Here is a 21974-nt window from a genome sequence, read left to right on the forward strand (position 1 = left end):
AGAGCAGTGCATTCTGGGGCCTGTGGGCTGCATGTAGGTATCGCCTCAGAGATCCAGAGACCAGAAGGTGGAAGCAGGAGGGTGAGCAGCTGTGGAGAGGGTGGCCTGCGGGGCGAGAGGCTCCCGGGGATGGGACTTCGACCAGGTGCCTACAGAGCAACCTCACCTCTGGCTGTGATTCTGAGAGGGGGTCTTAGCTACCAAAGAACTGAGTAGGTAGACACACGCGCACTTGCCTAGGGAAGCGGTGGGATCCAGCCAGCCGGCAAAGGGGCAAAGGGAGGACCTATGGGAAACGCTGAGCAGAACTAAGCAAAGGGAGCAGCACATCCAGACGAGGCAGAGGACAAGCATGGCTCTGAAAATGATCACCAGCAGTATCCTGAAGACAATTCCCAGAAACTGCGTTCTCAGGAGCGTGCCCAAAGACAGGGCCTCCCAGTGTCGGGGGACAAGAATCAGGAGGAGACGACAGGCGATGATGCAAAGCCACCTGGATGAGAACAGCAGAAACAGACAAGATCAGGAAGGATTTAAATTCTTTAAAGGATTTAAGTAACTACAAAGGCTGAACTTAAAATCACATTTGAAGGTAGTAAAGAGCTTACCCGCGGATTCTGACCCATGAATAAGGGACACACTGAGAATCCAGAAAAGACAGGGGAAAATGACGAGAGGGAATACAGTCGGAACAGGATGGAGAATGGAAAATCCAAACGTGGGAAATCCCAGGAAAGGCCAAAACCAGTGGAGCAAAATTCAATCCTTCCCATTTCCTCAATTATACTCCCTCCCATTTTGATCTCCCTGAAATTAAGATGCATCTTACAGCTTATCACTGGCCTGCCATTTCCACCCCCCAAAGTCATCAGGAATACCTTTTCAACCGCTATCATCTTAGAATCAAAGAAATGTGCTAATGAAAAAAAATGTCTTTCGCTAAAGAAAGATCCAAGTAATGCAGATGGAAAGTCTCACTTGAGTTCCAAGGAATATGAATGGAAAATACCCCAAATTAAAGATTGCTTGGCAAAAACTCTTAGAGGAAAAAATCCTATAAGCTTCCACGCCTACATATCAGATTACCTACAAAAGAGCAAATGCCAGGCGGCTTTATTACTGATCCTGAACAACAAGGGTTGGCCGCTCACAGAGGTGGAGAGTTGTAGCCTAGGATTTTTTTTTTTCCATTCAGCCAAGTTGTCCATATTTAATAGCTATAAAAAAATATTGCTGGGACAGTCAAGGTATATCAGCCTGGGTTCTCTAGTGAAACAGAACTAATGGGACAGAGAGAAAAAAAAAGATTTATTTTAAGAAATTGCCCCCATACAATTGTGGGGCTTGGCAGACTGGCAAGCTGAAAATTCATGTAAGATTTCTGTGTTGTAGTTTTGAGGCAGAATTCCTTCCTCTTGAAGAAAGTTCAGGTTTAGCTCTTAGGGCCTTCAACTGATTAGATGAGGCCCACCCACATTATAGAGGGTAATCTGCCGTGCTTAACATCAGTTGGCTGTAAGTATTAATCACCTCTACAAAATACCTTCCCAGTAACATCTAGATTAGTATTTGACCAAACAACTGGGCACCATAGCCTAGTCAAGTTGACACATAGATTAACTATCACACAAAGACAGAAAAAATACATCAGCTTTCTTTAAAACAAATGTCTTGAAGGTATCTTCCAGATTCAAAACATAAAGTTGAGAAAACCATGGTAAAAAGACACAGAAACCAGTTAAAGTAAAAGCCTGAAAACTGTACATCTGTTTCTAGAATTGAATGGAAAAGCCAAAAATATTCTTGAAATGAAAGTGCTCTAATGTTAAAAATAGTATAGTAACTATAGTTTAGATAGAAAATCCCAGATTATATTAACAAAGAAAAGGGAGAAAAAAGAAAATGAAGGTTTTATCTAAGGTTGAGAGAATAAAAAGTTGCCAATTGATATTCTTTTTTTTTTTTTTTTTTAAAGATTTTATTTATTTATTCGACAGAGATAGAGACAGCCAGCGAGAGAGGGAACACAAGCAGGGGGAGTGGGAGAGAAAGAAGCAGGCTCATAGCGGAGGAGCCTGACGTGGGGCTCGATCCCATGACGCCGGGATCACGCCCTGAGCCGAAGGCAGACGCTTAACCGCTATGCCACCCAGGCGCCCCTCCAATTGATATTCTTGACTCAGATTTATTGGGAAAATATAATTTAAACAATTATTCCAAAACACGAAGTTAACAACTAGTAAAAATTTTTAAATGATGTCTTATCTTCTGAAACACTGGTGAAAGTTTAATTTTGTTCTAGTAGCTTGTGAATACCTGGCACGAAATGATCTTTGGACCCTGTGTTCCTGCATCAGTAATTCACACCTGGTAACCACTGACCCATAGTTCTCAACCCCCGGCCGTGTATTAGAGTCATCCTGAGAGCTTGCACACTTCTTGGAGGCCCCCAAGACTTGTTATACCAGAATCGCTTGGGATGGGGCCCAGTTACCATTAGTTGTTAGAGCTTCCCAAATGATTCCAAATTTGTGCAGCCAAGTGTGAGAACACCTACCCCAGGTCTTTGCCTTTCTTATGTTTCGTTGGGAATGGCATTCTAATCTAGCATAAAATTGCACAGTGACTTGCCCCTCTACCTTTCCCCTGAGTCACCTTTTCAGCAATGCTTGGTTATTTGGTTACAATGCATCGCTCACTACCCACAGTACAGTCCAAAGACCAGAGGCCTCAACCTCTCTTGGGAGCTTGGTGGGAACGCACCTCTTCCATGGCCTTGCCTTCCTAGGTGGCCTTCTTGCATCTTAATTTCCCTTCTTTAAACTTCCAGCAGAAGGCTTTTTCCAAAGCACAAACCTAACCATGTGGCAACCTCCTCCATAAACAATCAGAGACTCTACATGTCCTCTACACTAAAATCTAAGGTCCTGAAAATGGAATTGAGGGTTTTCTGAGGATGATTTAGATATAAAATCCCAGATTATATTAACAGAGAAAAGGGAGAAAAAAGAAAATAAAGGTTTTATCTAAGGTTGAGGGAATAAAAAGTTGCCGATTGATATTTTTTTAAAAAGATTTTATTTATTTATTTGACGGAGAGAGAGACAGCCAGCGAGAGAGGGAACACAAGCAGGGGGAGTGGGAGAGGAAGAAGCAGGCTCCCAGCAGAGCAGGGAGCCCGATATGGAGCTCGATCCCAGGACCCTGAGGTCACGCCCTGAGCCGAAGGCAGACGCTTAACGACTGAACCACCCAGGCGCCCAGCCGATTGATATTCTTGACTCTGAGTTGTTGGGAAAATATAATTCAGGTTTTCTTTACCTTGTCCCAAACTTTTTCTCCGCCTCGTTTCCCACCCTCCCAGCTCCAGGTACACCAGACCATTACCCAGTCACCAAATGGGATAGGCCCTTCCACCCATCAGTTATTGGGCAAATGCTTTCTTCGGCTGTGAATGCCTCTTGACCCATTTTCCCACTAATTCTAGTCTTTCTTTAAGGCTTTGTTTAGATGCCACCTCTGCTATGAAGCCTTCCCCAGATCTCCCAGTTAAAAGAAATTTCTCTTTGTTCTTTTCTTGTAGCGCTGGTTTCCATCAGTCTTACGTGTGAATTTGTCTGTTTTTCCTCCTGGATTGTTAATCCTTTGAGGGGAGGAACTATGCCCTTTGGCCCCAGATCCTCCAGTGAATGCTTCTAGAACATATGTCATGGGTCACATTGCAAATGCCTGTAGGTGAATTCTTTCAGCAGGGTCAAGCCGCCCTACATTCCAAGGGCACTTCAGAGGGCAGGACCAGCCCACACTTTGTTTCAACATGAGCATTTATTGCAAAAAGTATCTGACTTTGGTTTATTAAGCAACTCCTTGACATTTCATGGAATTGCTGTGTTTTCTCATCATCTTCGTCTCTTGTTCCACACTGGTAGAGTGCTTCCCCTGTCCTGACACTTTCTTCATTTCACTCGTATTGATGTTTCCTTTCTGAGGGCCAGGTTGTCCAAGTCAGATTCGGGGAATGAATCAACTTTCTAAGGATGATGATTCAATTTCTTTTAACTCTGGGGACAATATTGGAAGCTCAAACTAAATGTCTAAACAATCACCCAGGAACGTTTGCTTGGGGAGAGGGTGTGGAACTTCGGTGTCATCTGATGAGAGCATTCATGCCTTGCGGCAGTTTCCAAAGAGTATAGGACTGTGTGCCTACCTGCAGGTGCACTCAGAGATAATTGAGGAATTGAACAGAAGACGAGGCTATCTCTTCTCGGGAATCATACTAATCAAGCAGTCACAGATTCCTGAAAGAGCCTTTGTAGCACAGGGATCTGACAAGCTAGCACACAAGCCAAGCAGTCCAACTGTGACTGCCAGATGTCTAGGGCTTGGACTAAACACACCAAAAGTTGACGGACAGAGGTGACTCTGGAGGTGACAAAGCCCTAGATGAAAGCCATTTCAAGGACAATATATTTTTCCAAATGTTTTTGCTTTTCTGTATAACCTGATCCAAATATTCTACTCGTATTATGCTCTCTCCCTCTTGTAGACAAATCTTTTATTATGTGGTATAATGATATGATTTTATTTGTACAGAGGCCCCAGGCCACGTTCCAAGTACTTGGAAGTCAGAGTCTATGCTTGTCTTCCTCTTCAAACTCCCACCTTATGCTCTAACAAACTGAAAGAATAAACCAAAACAGAGGAAGAGAGGAGATCTGAGAAACAGAGAATCCAACCCAGGAGAAATACAAAGGGAATTTCAAAATGACAATAAAGAGAAGGGTCAGTATCGTCAGGCCTAATGTGTTACTAACTCAGAGAAAAGGAGAATAGAGGTTCCCAGAGGGCATGTATCCAAGAAAAAAAAAAAAAGAAACTATATAGATTGCTTGATGTGATTGATCTTTTGGAAAATCATACTGAGAAGCTATTGGAAAATGTGGAGAGAGTTATGAAAACGTAAAAAGAAGTCTAAGGAAGTTAAAAGCAAGGCAATTATTAACTCCAGGAAAAGCAAATAGTAAGAAAAGAGATGTCATTATAGAATGCTACAATGCCCACCTATGAATAATGTTTATATAAGTATAACAATGTGAACACAGAATATTATTTAGCCCCAAGTAGTAATATTATACTAAGAGAAATACACTGACAATAGGGGATTAATTCAGTGTTCTTAGTCCAAGACCAAATAAATGGACAAAAATTAACTAAGGATATAAAAACATAACAAGATCACCAATGAGGTAGATATAGCTGAAATTCTATACCCCATTAAGAGTGAGTACATCTTGGGGTGCCTGGGTGGCTCAGTGGGTTAGACATCTGCCTTAGGCTCAGATCATGATCCCAGGGTCCTGGGATCGAGCCCCATGTCAGCTCTCTGCTCAGTGGGGTATCTGCTTCTCCCTCTCCCTCTGCCTGCTGCTCTGCCTGCTTGTGCTCTCTCTCTCTCTGTCAAATAAACAAAATCTTAAAAAAAAAAAAAAGAGTGTATACAATCTTCTTGACAAGTGCATGTGGCCCTTCATGATAACTGACCTCATATTAGCCACCAAGAGAAGCTCAGTAAATTCCAAAAAGCAGAAATAATACAGATAACATTCTCTGAACACATTACAATAAAACTAGAAAATAATAACATCAGAAAAAACCAACCAGAGAATTTTTAAAAAGAACAACAGCCTTACTTTGAATTCTTGCTACTCAAATCGTAGTCTGCAGACAGAAGCATCTGCATTCCTCTGGGCTTGTTAGAAATGAAGAATCCCAGACCTACTAAGTCAGCACCTGCATATTACAAAATACCTAAGGGACCTACAGGTGTGTTCATGTGTATCTATTGCTATGGACCGAACGTTTGTGTCCCCTCAGAATTCATGTTAAACTCTAATGCCCAGAGTGATGGTATTTGGATGTGGAGCCTTTAGAAGTAATTCGTTCCTGAGGGTGGAACCCCCATGAATGGGATTAGTGCCCTGAGAAGAGGCCAGAGAGCTAGCCCACCATCTTTGTGCCACATGAGGATACAAGAAGTCAGCCATCTGCAAACCAGGAGAGGGCTCTCACTAACCCCACTGTGCTGGCACCATGATCTCAGACTTCTTCCCTCCAGAAATGTGAGAAATTCCTTTCTGTGGGTGGCGAGCCACTCAATTTATATTTTGTTATAGTAACTGAGCTAAAGGGCACATTGTTTCCAGAAAACAAGGATCCTTAAAAGAATTGCCAGAACTATGGGCCAAAAACAGAGCAGAGATCAGAGAAAAATTTTAGCCTTAAATATTTATATTGAGAAACGTAAAACAAAGAAAACCAATGCATTACATATCCAAGTCCAAAAGTTAGAGGGAAGGGGCGCTGGGATGGCTCAGTTGGTTAAGGCTCCAGCTCTCGGTTTTGGCTCAGGTCATGACCTCGGGGTCGTGGGATTGAGCCCTTATTGGGCTCCAGGTTCAGCTCAGAGTCCACTTGAGATTCTCCTCCTTTCCCTCTGCCCCTCCCCCACTCTAAGATAAATAAATCAATCTTAAAAAAAAAAAAATAAGCCTCCATGAGTTAACAGAACATACTTGCAGGCCCAGATAATTCCACATAAGAATTGTAGTGAGCCTTTAGAGAACAGAGCATTGCAATGCTAGCATTCAGACAGAAGAAAAAGTTCCAAATTGTTTTTATAAAATGAGTCTAACATTGACACCAACACCTGAAATAAATTGTAGTAAAAAAAGAAAATGTTACACATTAATCGCACTTGCAAATATACACATTAAAGTTTTAAATACATTAACAGCAATTAGAGCCAGGCAGTTCATTAGGAGAATAGTAGCCTGATCAAGAAGGATTCATTTCGGAAATTCATTCCACAAGGGGTTAGTGTTAGGAAAGGAATATAATTCAACATATCAATAGAGGGACGCCTGGGTGGCTCAGTTGGTTAAGCATCTGTCTTCAGCTCTGGTCATGATCCTGGGGTCCTGGGATCGAGTCCCCACATCAAGCTCCTTGCTCAGCAAGGGAGCCTGCTTCTCCCTCTGCCTGCCTCTCCCCCTGCTTGTTCTCTCTCTCTTTCTCTCTGGCAAATAAATAAGTAAAATCTTAAAAACAAAACAACAACAAAAAACATATCAGTAGATTTTAGGAGAACATTTTAACATATTGATGCTGAAATGGCATTTGAACCATTCTTAAATTTAAAAGACTTCCACTCTTTTAAAAAGACTTCCAAAAAGGAAATTAATAGATACTAAAATTAGGAACGCAATTAGGATGCCCACTTCCACTTACCATTGTATTGGAGGTGGAAATTCAGGTGGAAACACTGGAAAAGAAAAGGTTAAATTATCACTTTTTTTTGATGGGATGACTTTTACCTGGAAAGTCCAGAGGAATTAACTGAAAACTTCTTCGAACAAGAAAGAGAATACAGTAAATAAATAGGCTATGAAAATTAATATGTAGAAATCCACAGCATTCATATACAACACCAATGAGTTAAACAATGTAATGACAGATGATTTTGTTTATGGTAGAAGGAGAAAATATAAATATCTCAATATAAATTTTAAAAAAATTCATAAAACTCACATGAGGACAAGTTTAAAATGCTTCTGAAATGCCCCAAATAGACATAGGTTCTCTATTCTAAGAAATTACTAGTTTGAGTAATTGACTACCTGCCGTCTCTGATGTCTAATCATGGTCGACTCACTGCCTTGCTGGCCATTTTGGGATGGACGTGTGACCCAGTGCTGGCCATTGAAATGTTAGACAGGATCTGTTGGTATGGGCAAAAATAATTGAATCTTTTAAAAAATCTAGGGAAGACACAGTCACTTCCTTTGTCTAGATTTTGTCATGTCTGGATAGGATGGGTGAAATTGCTGACATTACTTTGCAGCCATACCAGAGCCAGGCTAAGTGCAAAGCCAGGACAGCCAGGATGCCTGGGTTAGATCTGGTAAGAACTGGCTCCTTGGGGCACCTGGGTGACTCAGTTGGTTAAGTGTCCGCCTTTGGCTCAGGTCATGATCTCAGGGTTCTGGGATCAAGTCCCACATCAGGGTCCCTGATCAGCGGGGAGTCTGCTTCTCCCTCTCCCCATGCCCCTCCCCCCATGCTCATTCATGCTTGCTCGCTCTCTCTCTCAAATAAATAAATAAAATCTTAAAAAAAAAAAAAAAGAACTGGCTCCTTGATGAGATGAAGCACTGATTATACTGTACTTGAAGCCACCACTTGTGGACTTCGGGTTATAAGAGGCAATAAATTTCCTTAATATTTTGGTCCATTTGAAGCAGGTTTTCCTGTTATTTGCTGTCAAAGCTGACACAGTGACTATTCCTTCCCAAGGACCATCCTGTCTTAATTACTATTGCTTTACAATGGTTTAATATATAGTTAGCTTGTCTGGGGTTCAGAGGATAATTCCTTAACAATTTTCTTCATGTCTTCCTTAAGTGATTTAACCAGATGATTCCTATTGAGTTCATTAATTCTAGCCATCTTAATAAATTTCTATTTCAATGACTTTCAGATTTATTAGAAATCAAGAATGCATTTTATTATACTAAAAATTTTTAAATTTCTATATACATTTTATCTTTTTTTTTCTTTTTTCGAGTATGGAATTTTTTTTTTTAATTTTCTAGCAGTGTCCATTTTACTGATTCTTTTCAAAGGCATTTTCTTGAAATTCATTATCTACTCATATCATCTTTTTTCTCTAATGGTTTATTTATTTATTTTTGCTTTTATGACTTTCATTTCTTTCTGTTTGTTTCCTTGGCTACTTTTATCTTTTCTTCATTTTTTGAAGTTGAAATAATGTGTTTTCTTGCTTTTGTTTTTTAAAACATATTTATTACTACAGATTGCTTGAGAACAACTTTATGCGTATTCCATAATTTTTAATATGAATTATCTTGATTCTCATTATTCTTCAATTAGCTGTCTTCATTCCTTTGATTTCCTCCTTAATCCAATAATATTGAAAAGAGCATGCATAACGTTTGTCTTACCTTTTATTATCTGTTTCTATTTCTGCTATATTTTTGAGAACATGGTTTGCATATATTCATCTTTCTAACTTATGCCTCTGTTAGTTTCTTGGGACTGACTACTATAGATTTTTAAATTTAAAAAATTCTGTGGGCATTTAGGAAGAAGGCACATTTTACAGTGCCTATGCAATATACTCTGTAAAAGAAATGATAACTTTATAAGACAAAGCTTGAAATGGTCATGAATTCTACCTTACTAATTATATTGTTCCAATCATTTGTGCCATAATGCCATATTTTTTATGGTGCATAATGACAGTTTGGAGAATTGATTTTGGGAGATCCTAGGGGAAGTATCCACAGTTAGGCATACCAGTAGTGGGGTGAGTGCCCGTGGCCGTGTATCTGTTGCACTGGGAACCCGCAGGAGAGAAGAGGCCACTTGTGAATGGTGAAGGAACACAAAGCAATGGAATGTACTGGGTTTGACTGCCCTGTTGGGAGCCCTATGTAGTGCCTGGCACAGAGGAACTGCTCAAATTTGTTTCCTCCAGGAAAGAATAGATTCTTTCCCCAAATCGTTAGGTTGAAAATGGGCCATATTGAGGCAGGAAAGTTAGTTAGCTCAGGGGTGGGGAGGCAGACTGGGTAAGTAAGGATGGCCCCAGGGACCACCTTGAACTCCTGAGTTGCCGAATGATTCAGGGAGAGATGGTGGAGCTTGAGCTCTTCAAACATGTTCTTTATTCTTCAAGGATCTAAAAGGTGGGATGGGTTTTCATTTTTAAGAAATTCTTCCATGAGGACTGGTGTATGTTGGGCAACGAACATGAAGAACCAGGAGCAATACTGACCGGGTCGCCATCCCTCGGGCTCCCCACCTTCAGAGCACCCCTGCCTGCTGTCAGCTGCCCGAACCCGCATCCGTCTGTGTGAGAGCTTTCTCCGAGGCCCCTGGGGCTCCTCTGCCCCTTATTGGCTGCCTCCCCTTTCCTATCTCACTGCCCCGCTCCGCTGCCGGTGCTCTCCACACATTCCAAGTTCACTAGCTGCTCTTGAAACCTTGTCTTCTTCTGGGAATACCCAAATTAAGACAAATGGTAATTTTTATGATTCGTTTAGCCTCATCAATCTTTGTAAACAAGCATTGCTGGGGGAGGAAGGTGAGAAATGTGCAAGCTAGGAAGTCCCACTTGGATGCCTCCAGAGGTATTTGAAGATGTCACGCAAGTCGTTTATCACATTCTGCTTGATCAGGCCGGAGAAATGTGGTTCAGCAAATCTTGGGAGCATGGAGAGGGTACTGCATAGTTCAAAAGCCCTGACTCTGTCCTCAGCTGGGTGGACTGAAACCAATGAACCATATTCCAGTCACTATTTGCCACTTGTAATATTGAATGATAACTCCTCCTGCAGGTGTAACGTAGAGCTCCTCCACCTGGGCTAACTGGTTGAGAAGGCAGGTCCCGTCAGGGCAACTGGTCATGGGTCCCAGCCATGGGCGCAAACGTGTGTTTGTTACAATGACAATCATGGTTTCCATCAGAGAGGCGGAGACTAGATTTATAGGTAATAATGATAGCGACGATAATGTCCAGAGATACTTGTAGTTCACAAAAAGATCTCAAATTTCCAGCAGGACACATTACCTAAGACCCCCCCCCTCCCGCCGCCCCAGCCGTCTGGGCTTTGTGCTCTTCTTCTGTGACCCTGCATTGCCTTATATTTCCCACATCCTGGCGGGGTTGTTTTGTTTTGTTTTGTTTTGTTTTTACCACAGCCAGGTGGGATTTATTCCAGGTATGCAACGCTAATTAAACATTCAAAAAACAACAATCAACCCATCATACAAACAGGCTAAAGAAGAAAAATCATATGATCATATCAATAGGTACAGAAAAAGCATTTGACAAAATCCACCCACATCCTGGTTCTTAATCCTTTAAACTGTAACGAGCATTTTATTTATCTACCCCCAAGGACACTCCTTTATACTCCTTGAAAGCAGTGATTTTAACTTTCACTGCTGTATCATTGGCATAGAATTGTCTCTTAAAAGGCAGAAACAAATAAATAGAAAACTGTAACAGGTAAAAATCAATGGGGAAAGACCTGCACCTAGACAGAAACTGGCAAATATTTGAACTATAATAAAGAAGAACTCCTTTAAGTCTCATGATTAAAAACAAAGTCATATTATCAATAAGGGTTAAAGTTTGTAAATGCCACATTTGATGTTCGGAAAAGTTGTCATTCATGTGGGAAAGCAGGAGAAAGCCAATTGTAGACCTTGGGAGGTTCAGAAAACACGCTGGTCAGAAATCCTTAAAAAATTACTTTCAATCATACGCCAAATAACAGAAAGATGAAGCAAATGTAATTACGATAAAAGAATTTAATGTCATAAAAAGATGAGTAATAAAAAGCTGAAAAACAGATGCCTAAATATTTTTGAAGACCTGGTTTATAAAACAGAACACAGAAGGGGATAAATGGAGTTAAAGTGTTCTAAGGCCTCTGAATCATCCAGGGGGTGGTGAAATATTAATGTATATTAGGTTCTAAGTAAAAAATAAATGCAGTGAGTTTGAGGGTAACATTAAAAAATAGAATACAGTATAACAGAGAGGGAGAAATGGAGTAATAAAAATACTTGATTGGTCAAAAAGAAGGCAAGAGAGGGATTAAGAAGAAACAAATAGTGATGAGCTAAATTAAAAAAATAAATTGTGGAATAGCCAACTTAAATTCAAATACAACATTAAATATAAATAAATAGATACTCGTCCAACTAAAAGATGATGATTATGAAATTACATTTTCAAAACAAAACTATGTATTGCTTACAAGAAACACGCTTGAAGTATAAAGATGCAGAAAGGTTGAAAGTACAAGGATAGTTAACTATAATGAGGCACACCTTAAATAAAAGACAGAGGATGTCAGTATATGATTATTGCACTAAGCAGACTTTAAGACAAGAGCATTGCCGTCGATAAACAGGAATATTGTTTAATGATTGCCTATGCATCACCAGGAATCTAAATCAATGTTAAACTTTTATGTACCCAATAACATAGCTTCAAAATATCTAAAGCAAAAAGCAAAAACATGTTGTGTAATTACAGATCAATCAATATAATAAAATAAATGTTTTGGAATATGAAAAACAAAACAAAACAAAACCAAAAAGAACTCCAAACAACCAAAGCAAATACTGAGAGTGCCAAAAAGAAATAGACCAATCCGTAATTACAGTGGAGGTTTTAGCACAATGCGGCCTTCCACAATGGCAGAATGCACATTCTTTTCAAGTGCACATGCAACATTTATCGGAATTGACTATGTGTTGGGATGTAAAGCAATGTGCACCCAAATTCACAGTCCCAATATCTTAAAAGTATGTTCTCTAAGCCTCTTAACACAGGAGAAGTAAGCTGGAAAACAGTTAACGTTCAGCCACTGATTGGATTTGGAGTGGAAGGTGGAGAAAAGTCATCAGAGCAACTGGCTGCAGTGAGTCACAAAAGAATCACTTCATGTTAAAGTGCAGCTTTGGGACAGACAAGTATCCAAGGGCAGCATGCTCCAGACTGGAATGCAGGGCATCTGGGAGTAAGGGATAGAGCAGAGGACAGGGCAACGTCCCTAAAGGCAAACTTCATCAGCTTTATGATTGTGTCTGGAGGGCCAGTCACTACTGAGAAATACTGGGTATGCTTCCATATTGCTGAAATTATCTAGCAGGTAAATTCTCTTTTCATTATAAAGCAAATCTTTGGTCTCTCCACGGTCTGCTCGCTGAATGGAAAACATTGCAATATTGAATTCCTCTGCTGTCTAAGCCTTTCCCCTACTGAACATTCCCAACGGTCACCAGTATGCAGTCTTTACAGCATTAAAAAAATATATTTTTTGTTGTTTGAGTTTATGAGAAATTTCAAGATAGGTCTTCTAGTGTAATCAGGAGATAATCCTACTTGTATGTGCACAGAGCTTTCCTTTTCCACTGTACCTGAAAAATCACCTACGACTCTTGGAACTTTTCCTACTTATACCAAAGGATCTGCATAGTCAGATCACAGTTCATGGCTCCATTGGTTTGCCCTGAAGCAAGGGGGCTGGTTGTTAATAGAGACATAAGAGACGCAGGAGGGTGGGATTCTACCACAGAGCCTGGTGAAAATACTGCAATTAGCAGTGCCCAGACTCTTTTGGCCAGGTTTAATTCAAGTGCGACTCCGATGGCAAATACCAGTGCTAAGAATGTGTGTCCCCCTGCCCTGAGCTGCCCTGTCCAACTCTAGGGCTCAGGTCCAGCAGCCTGTCTCCAGAGTTCCAGCCTCTGCTGCTCCTCTCCCATAGGGTCCGTTCCTTCCAATGGAATCCCACTTCTTCTTTACGGTATGACTTCCCAGGCCATGTCTGCTCCAGAATGGAACCTTATAAAATGAAAGGGTTTCTGGGGTTGACTAGGTCTCTACAGCCTCCATCCCACTCCCCACCCCACTGACTTCCCTGCACCATCAATGGCATCACCCAGCACATATGAAAGCACCGGTCTGCTGACTGCTAAGTCCGGTGGTCCACCAGGTTAATTAGCAGTAATTAGCCACAGGACAGCCTGCACTATTCCCAACTGTCTACCTTATTTAGCCCCTCTTTGATGTTATACTGGGGAGACTTGTAACCAGCAGAAGGTGGTCAATTAGATAAGGGTTGTTAGCCAATAATCACACTGGGAAAGGGGCTTCGTCACCTCCATCAGTCCAAAAGCTTTGTAGAGTTATGGACATTTCAGAGTTTGGACTTCCGAACAGTAGGGATTATTTCTCATCCTCCCTCTGGGAACGCCAGACTACGCACATAGCTCTTTATCCAATTCCAGACCACCTAAAGGTTTACCTAGGGTCCCAGTTTGGTTCACTGTGGAGGGAGTAGGACAGAGGAGAGGATACAGAGATGCCAAGACCCTGCTCCTGTGTACGAAATGCAGTAAATTCAGCATTTTCACGTAATAAGGTCAATGTAATAATCCACGTTTTCACTGCACGAAGCACTGACTCTCCAGCAGAGCAGGCCAACAAAAAGGAAAAGAAAAGAATATGAAAAATATCAGGAGTAGGAGCTGATTAGTAACTCTAATGTGCGGGCATAAAAACTGGCTCTATCTGCCTAATTGAATCATTTTAAAAATTCACATGTGGTTATGCTTGATTTATCTTTAGCCAATCCAATTAAAAGCCCAGTTCCAGTGCTTTCCTCCAGAGTGACTTAAGTGGTCAAACCTTCGCATGGCAACCATAATCAATTCAGTAAGCAAGTGGCATAATTAAAACAAGATGCCAGTTAGGGGCCTTGGAGTGGCTTAAAATAAAACCCGACTCCTTGTCAAAGGAAAAAAAAAGAAATACACAAGGTATAGCGTGGCCCGAAGCAGGAAGGGGAATTTTGATCTCTGTCCCATTCTTTGTTCTGCCTCTAACTTACTGGGGACTGCATGCTAGTCCCTAAACCCTTTAGGCTGTACTCTGTTATCTCATCTCTGAGAAAACGAGGAGCACCTCTCTGGCCTGCCTCTCACAATATTGTAAGGCTGGCAGCAGAAAGCATATCTGGGAGTATGTAGAAATAAAGCTGCGTTTTATGACACATGGTATTATGGTTACAACTATGAATGCTGGTTATTCACGGTAATGAGGATGGTGACGTTTGGAAAAATGTTACTGGGAGACCACTGCGGGGCACGCAGAAGAGGGCCAGGCTTGGTGTCTATTCAATTCCAGGATAGCACGAACTGTCGATATTTTATTGACCGAGCAAATAGTTTAAGGAACAGGGAGACGGGAGAAGTCTAAAGCAGTGGGAAAGGTTGGTTCCGTCCCTGTGAACATAGCTTTGTGAACTTAGCCGTGCTGCTGAATCAAGGGGGAGATCAGGCATAGGGACTGGAGATTGGAGAAGTGGAGAGAAAAGGAAGGAAAGGGTGGGCCGAGCAATCCCAGCCAGCGTGGAAAACAAGATCTTCACCCTCATAGGGAGGGCATGGGAGAAGCAGCTGGGTGGCCCATTTTTGTGTGGGGACAAGACTGATATAATCAAAGATTGAATGGTTCGTGTCCAGCCACTGTACCAAACCCGTGCTCCTTGGCTTTCTAGGATCGGGGCCTCTTTGAGAATCTTATGGAAGCACAGAACTCTCACCTGTGGGGGACGTGTGCGCATGGACAAGCCCATGAGATTCTGCAGCTGGAAGCCCAGGTGTAGAAAACTGGCTTAGAAACCTGGAAGTGGGCTTTCAACTCCGAAAGCGTGGCACCCATTTCTAGCTGTCTGTCTAGCATTTCTTGAGCAGGAGTTCTGAGCATGGAAGGAAACTATCTCAGGTGTTACATAGTTTGGCAGACAGCACTAATTGCATTTGCCAAGGTAAGGTTGGCTTTGGGGCTCATTCACAAAGAGGGCAAGGATGCGTGTGCGCTAGAGCGTTCCCGGGCTGCGGACTGCAGGCTTCGGAGCACGCCCCTACATAGCCTCAGGCTTGGCCCCAGTGACACCCCAGCCTCTCATGCAGATTCCTACATTGACTGAACCATTTCCAGACTGAGGCCCCAAAGAAGATCCACAAAGGGTACTGCTGGGCTGTTCTTTCCTATCCTGATCTCAACCAGGAACCAAGGTAAGAAAGTACCTAGAGGAACCAAATCTCACAGGAGTCCCCTGGCCATCACACTCGTTTCCACCTCCAGGCCTTTGCAGAAGCTGTTCCTTTTGCCTAAAATGCTTTTTTCCCCTTCTGAGTGTGAGAGCAAGTGGGAATGAATGGGCATCAATGTAAACAAAGTGTGTGGCGCATGTGATAGATTACACTAAGTGGTAATTCAACACAAATAACACAAAATCATAAATCTTAGGGTTGGTCTACTCTTCCCAAGGTTACTCACTCCATCTGTCTAACACTAAAACTTATACTTCAGGAATTAATAGCAATGTCAATTACATGTCAAGAAAAAAGATTTTTACTTTTATTTTTTTAAGATTTTATTTATTTGAGAGAGAGCACGGGAGCACAGAGGAAGAGTGAGAAGCAGAAGCAGACTCTTCACTGAGCAGGGAGCCTGATGCAGGGCTCGATCCCAGGACCCTGAGATCATGACCTGAGCCGAAGGCAGACACTTACCTGAGCCACCCAAGCACCTCAGAAAAAAGACTTTTATATAGTGATAATAACACTATTAATATCACTGGTAATGCTAGTACTAACACAAGCAATCACATCTCCTTGAATGCTGATCTGATCCATTTACTTTTTTATTTTTTGTATGATAATTACTTCCTATACACACACATTTTGCACATATTTAGACAAAGAAACGTAATATAAGACTAAACTTACACTTTGACTTAAAAAAATAAAAAGCAGTCACCATTTGCTTATACTCCTAGGTGACCTTGAGGAGTAGAAAGACAAGGATTTCAGATGACTTAGAAACACACACACACACCACACACACTGATACCTCATTTTGTTCTGGGAAGGTAGCCAAGACCTTTCAATTTTTGTGCTAATATGGCCCAAGAAGACAGGAGAGGGGTCTTAGGGAAAACATTGTTTTGTAATCAAAAGAATAAAATGAGATCTGCCTTTTACAATGACCTCGCATGTCACAAAAGTCTTTTCTTATTCCTCAAATGCAGAGACTTAATCAAATGCTTGTCTACCTGCCATTGAACCACTTGGATTTTCTTCCCAGAAACCACTCCACCGCCACCAGACTTTTCTAACTCCTCAGGTATTTCCAGAGACAAGGGTTGCCTCTTGCTCTCAACCCAGAAGCCACCAGAAGACTTCCCTGCAGCTCCGCATCCCCTTGGACACTTCCTGAGATCGAAGAGCACTCCGATATACATGCTTTCCAGTATTCACTCTGAAAACATTTCCCCGCGGGGCTGGGCTCCACCACCGGGCTCTTCGTGAGGAGACATGGCCCAAAATGGTTGAAGGGCAGTGAGAGGTTCGGGGTTCTAGTTCTGGAATGGGTAAGTCACAGGGATGAAAGGTACAGCAGAGGGAATACAGTCAATGGCATTCTAACAGCCTTGTGTAGTGACAGATGGTAGCTAAGTTTGTGGTGGGCTTAGTATAATGTGGAGAGCTGTCCAATCACTCTGTTGTATGCCTACAACCAATGTAACACTGTGTGTCAACTATACTTCAAATTAAAAAGAGAGAAAGAGAGAGCCACGGCTCAAGTTGGCATAGACGTGGGGCACGTGCACATGGCCATGCGAAAGTGACAGTTTGTTTTTCTAGCTCTCTCTCTCTTTTTTTTTTTTTTTTTTTTTACTGTAGACAAAGTACCTAGAAATGGCTCAGGCCTCACATTATTGTCAAAGCTCTTGTGTAAAAGGTTGACACATTCTTCCTCCAGGGCAATTTATGAAAGACAGCAGAGAATTATGTGCTAGATGTATGGTGCCTGGATGCTTAGAAGCACATAGCTGGAGGTTATTTCTGATGATGGACAGGCATCCTTCTCCATAAGGGAATAGTCTAGAGTAAAGGAAAAAAATGACTAATGTAGTCCAGGCAGAGACAGTTTCTCTGTTTGATTGTATTTTACCTGGTGTTTTATTACCGCACCCCAAGATGTTTCGCCCATGCCTTAGCATTTCGAGGTGCTGTCCCACAGCCTCGTCTGACCTTGTCTTCCTCGTAGACCTGGGAGGCCAGCCCTCCTTCAATGTTAAGGATGAGGAGTCTGAGCCCCGGGGCAGACACGGTTGCTGTTCACAGAAATGCATTTCTTCTCCTTGGGCACACAGCCAGACGACATGCGCCAGCCCCTCGTGAAGTCAGCTGTGGTCACGTGACTGAGTTCTAGCCAATGGAAGACGAACCGAAGCAACGTGTGCTACTGCCCGTCCTGGCCCATAGAAACCTCCCACATCTCTCTTCCCTTCCCGCCAATGGGATGATGGGAAGGTGCCATCGAAGCCACACGGGAAACCCCAATCTCTAAAATGTCTCGTGTGGGGCAGAAACACACGCACACACAATCTCCCTGCTGTTCTGGAATCTTTCTGAACTGTTCTGTGAATGGGAAATCATTGTCCAAGTGTTAAGCTATGACACATTCGTGTCTGTTACCGCAGTCTACCCTAGCCAACCTAGCACAAAAACTTGTACCATGAGGTGGGAGGCGGCCATTTTCAAAAGACTAAAATTGTGCGGCATTGGCCGAATCAGGTAGCGGTGGTGGGGTAACACAAGTAGCAGAAGGAAAGATGGAGACTCGTGTGGGTGTGAGGTGGCAGCCGACCACACGCTTGCTGAGTCTGTGACTCTAAAGAACTTGCTGGAACAATCCAGAGTGATAGTGTGTTGGCTGTTGCAGGGCTTAGAAGAGATTACAGTACTATAAAAGAGAGATGAGCTCAAGTGTGTCTGGTTTACAAGCAGAGAGTGAAAGCTATAAAGTTCAGAGACGAAGGGCTTTAAGGTGTTAGAAAGACCTACTGCTTCTGGACCCTAAATAGTAAAAGATAAGACCAAAAAAGGCTCTGCACAGCACAATCTCATTAGGACTTTCAAGTAAACCAATGGGACTTAGACCTATGGCAAAGGTCACATGGAGAATGTTACCTCCTCGAGCCCGTTGATTCTGTGGGTCTCAATATAGGTACATTACTTTGAGAAATAGAAAAACATAGGTTGGGAAACAAAGAAATAAAGCAGACTTGGGGAATATGATTGGGGAAAAAAAATAGAAGATGTTGTTTCTGGCACCTGGAACCGGCTAGAAGCAAATTGAAGAGAAGCCTGCCATGTTTTTGAAGGACTTGTCAAACAATGAGCCTGGCCTGCAAGCCTGTGATTGGAAAGTTACAAGAGTAGGGTGAGTTCAGTGCAAGCGATGCTCCCCGCCAAAAGCTGTGTTGTCCTCAGTGCCCCCTGGAGATGGGGCTCCAGAGAAAAATGGCCCACTAAGAAGCTCTCAGCACCTCCAGAGCACAGTCTTCACAAGGTCTGCCTAGCAGGGGCCCAGCCTTGCTACAGACTGGCCACTATGGGATGTTTCCCTCCTTCCGAGGAACTTTCGTTGTCGTTGTGGCATTCTATACGCCATATACTGTGGTGTAATGTCAAGTGTTCTTTTCTCAGGTGATTTGTCAATATCCAAGTGCAGGAAGAAGGTGGGTATTTTTATTCCCCGTTTCCTAATGAAGCAACCAGACTGAGACAGGTTATGACCATGGCTGTCGTTTTGGCCACACCACACCCAAATATCTCATCGGTTCAATTACAGGGGGTGCTAAAAACAGCCATTTTCAACTAGCAACATCGGTGTTCTACGCCAAAAGATTCTCTGAATTCAGGCAATGATCCAGTCAAACCCCAGCAATGACACCGAAACATCCCTCCCAGCTGGCTAGCTGGATTTTGGACAGAGTTCACCGCATTGCTGTGCCACCAGAAGTCTCGGAATCATAGCTGAAGATGAGGTTTATCTCCAGAAGCCCCAAGCCAAGGGCCAATTTGCTCAATTCATTCTTCAGATCAATCAGTGTGATGAGAGTAAAGCTGTCTCAAATTAAATTTCACCTCCCATTCTGGCCCATGCCTGGGGAAAGTATTGCTCTCTTCCTTTCTTCTCCGCCCCCAGTGGCTGCCTCAAAGGAACCGTCCTGACCCACGGAGTCTGAGCAGAGCTGGGAATTCGGCGATGCGTGTTCCCCTGTCTTTCCACTTTTTCTGGGAAGGAGTTACCCTCCTGTCCTTGTATCCCTGTGGCAGCCTTATAAAGAAATTCAAGTAAATTACATGTCTTTAGCAGACCGATTTTATTCTCATAATTACCTTTTGGGCAAGAAACGGATCCTTTTAGCTGAGTAACTAGTCCCAACGATAATTAAAGTTGACATCAAGCATTTGAACAGAAATACTGCCTAATACAAAAGGGCAAAGATTCTTCAAAGAGATTTAGTGGAAGGTTAAACTCACTGAGCTTATGGTGTTAAGTGGCAGTGAGACGCTAGACGGTGGGACAGGAGGACAGAGAGCTGCGCTCCAGGACAGCCACGTCCTTCACCGAGTTGACCGCGAGCAATAGTCAAGTCCAACAACGGTGCGTCTCCTTCCACGGTCCTGGGGAGGCCCCCTTGGACAGTGCCCCCCCCACCCCGGGACATCGAGAGGGTGCCCATTCTTTTGCCTTACTTGCAAGTTTTGGGTAGTGTTTCATAACCGCTTTTAAGCAAGTCCTTATCCCTTTCTGTAAAATATGGGATTGTGATTGTTGTAGGGTGAAATCTGTAGTTATGACGCTAATGATACTAAGTGACAATTAACTAGCCTCTGAGCTCAGACTCTGAAGGAGTGGGTTCTCCTTCGATCGGCAAAGCCAGGGCCTGGGTGGGAATTTGTGGCATGTTGTGCGGGGCGGGAGGATCCCATCTTGGCCTCCCTGGGGGCAGGGACGTGAGGCCTCTACCCGTGTCTGAACCTTCAGCTGCCTGGAGCCCGGTTCGCTGCCCCGGTGAGGACCGCTGACGCGCAGCTCAGAGCATGAACGAGCTGACTTCTCAGGGGCTGGGCCGCGGCACCCCCACCCCCACCTGCAGGCTATCCCTCCCTACGCTACTCCTCCTTCCTGTCTTGTTCTTACTCCTTTCTCCTTACCCCTCTCCTGTCCTCTCTGCCTCCCCTTCTCCCCCAAACCTTTCACATTTGGTCACGTGCCCCTCTTGGTCAGGATAAAGCACAAACCCTTGCCCACGGTCTCCGTAAGTGCTGTTTCCTTGGCTGAGACATCACTCCCTCTGATATCTCTCGTCTGATTCCTATTTTCCACCAGATCTCTGCTCTGTGTGATTGTCCGGACCTGACCACGAGCCATTACCCAGGCTTACCTGGCTGGCCTCCCGCACCTGCCCGGAGGTGGGGGGTGGTCTCTGAGTGGAGCTGCAGTCAGGGTCTCGGGCACCCCACCACCCGCAAGTCAGCCGTGCTCGGTCACATGTTTGCATCCTAGCATAGGCACTGTCCTTCCTGAGTCTCTTTATCTGAGGCCTTGGGCAGACCTTTGGGAGCCTTGCTGAGCTTCTTCAGGGGAAAGGGGGGGAAGCCCTGAAGACTCCGTCCCCACTCTCAGTCCCCAGCACTCTCCCCTCCCCTCCCCTCTCCAGGGTCCATGACAGGCTTTTGCTGGAGCCTTCTGTTCAGGGCTCTCCCCACCTCTGTGCTCAACCAGCAGCCAGCCCAGGAAGGAAAGGAAGGTGGGGACGCAGGGTTTTCTCGGGTTTAGGGCTCACACCATCGCATTCACTCTCATTATGACTTTTGCTTTCGCAGGCTTCTCTGAGAGCTGGCAGCTCAGCCTGCTGTCCCCCAGCCCAACTGAGCCCCTGAGATGTTGGGGGGCTGCCTTTGTTGTGGCCCTAGAAGAGATTCCAGGGGTGACCCGGTCCGGCCTTTCACATTCTCACCATGCTGCTGCCACGGGGCCTGCTTTCCATTCCATGAGCACCTCGGGCACCCTCTGCCACAGGGCCTTTGCCCAGAGTGCACTTGCTGCCACCCCTCCCCGTCTGTTTAATCCCTCTCATATTCCAGACCTCAGCTCACACGCCACCCTGCAGGGAAGCCTTCCTGACTCTTCTATCACGTGCCCTCACAGCATCCTACTTCTTTCCTTCTCCATGTTCATCTTGGCTTCTAATTGTAGACTTCTCTGTGAGGTGTCAGGGTTCTCTGGGGCAGCTGGGAGAGAGAGATGCTGAACACTGTTAGATCCCTGTGCGAGGCACAGTCCTTGTCTCCCAGTTCGACTGATTAATTTCTATAAGTATTTGTTGAATGAATGAATGAATGAGTGTTCAATATTATTCTTTCAAAGCACAAGTTCAAGCCCAATTCCTACAAGTTAAGCTTAACCAAGGAATGCTGAGAACAAAACCACATGACAC

At 43.6% G+C, this 21974-nt stretch overlaps 1 long non-coding RNA gene across 1 annotated transcript in view; it reads right to left on the minus strand.

The window, feature by feature from the left end:
- Nucleotides 1–240: 240 nt before the first annotated feature.
- LOC113258186 (uncharacterized) overlaps nt 241–21974 on the minus strand; it is a 34916-nt gene continuing 13182 nt past the window's right edge. Inside the window, exons 3-4 of the long non-coding RNA XR_003317166.2 lie at nt 7291–7324; nt 241–493 (exon numbers count right to left, since the gene is read on the minus strand). This is a non-coding gene — a long non-coding RNA (uncharacterized LOC113258186). The remainder of the gene's footprint in view (nt 494–7290; nt 7325–21974) is intronic.

Source organism: Ursus arctos, unplaced genomic scaffold (assembly GCF_023065955.2).
Source record: "Ursus arctos isolate Adak ecotype North America unplaced genomic scaffold, UrsArc2.0 scaffold_16, whole genome shotgun sequence".
Taxonomy (NCBI): Eukaryota; Metazoa; Chordata; class Mammalia; order Carnivora; family Ursidae; genus Ursus; species Ursus arctos.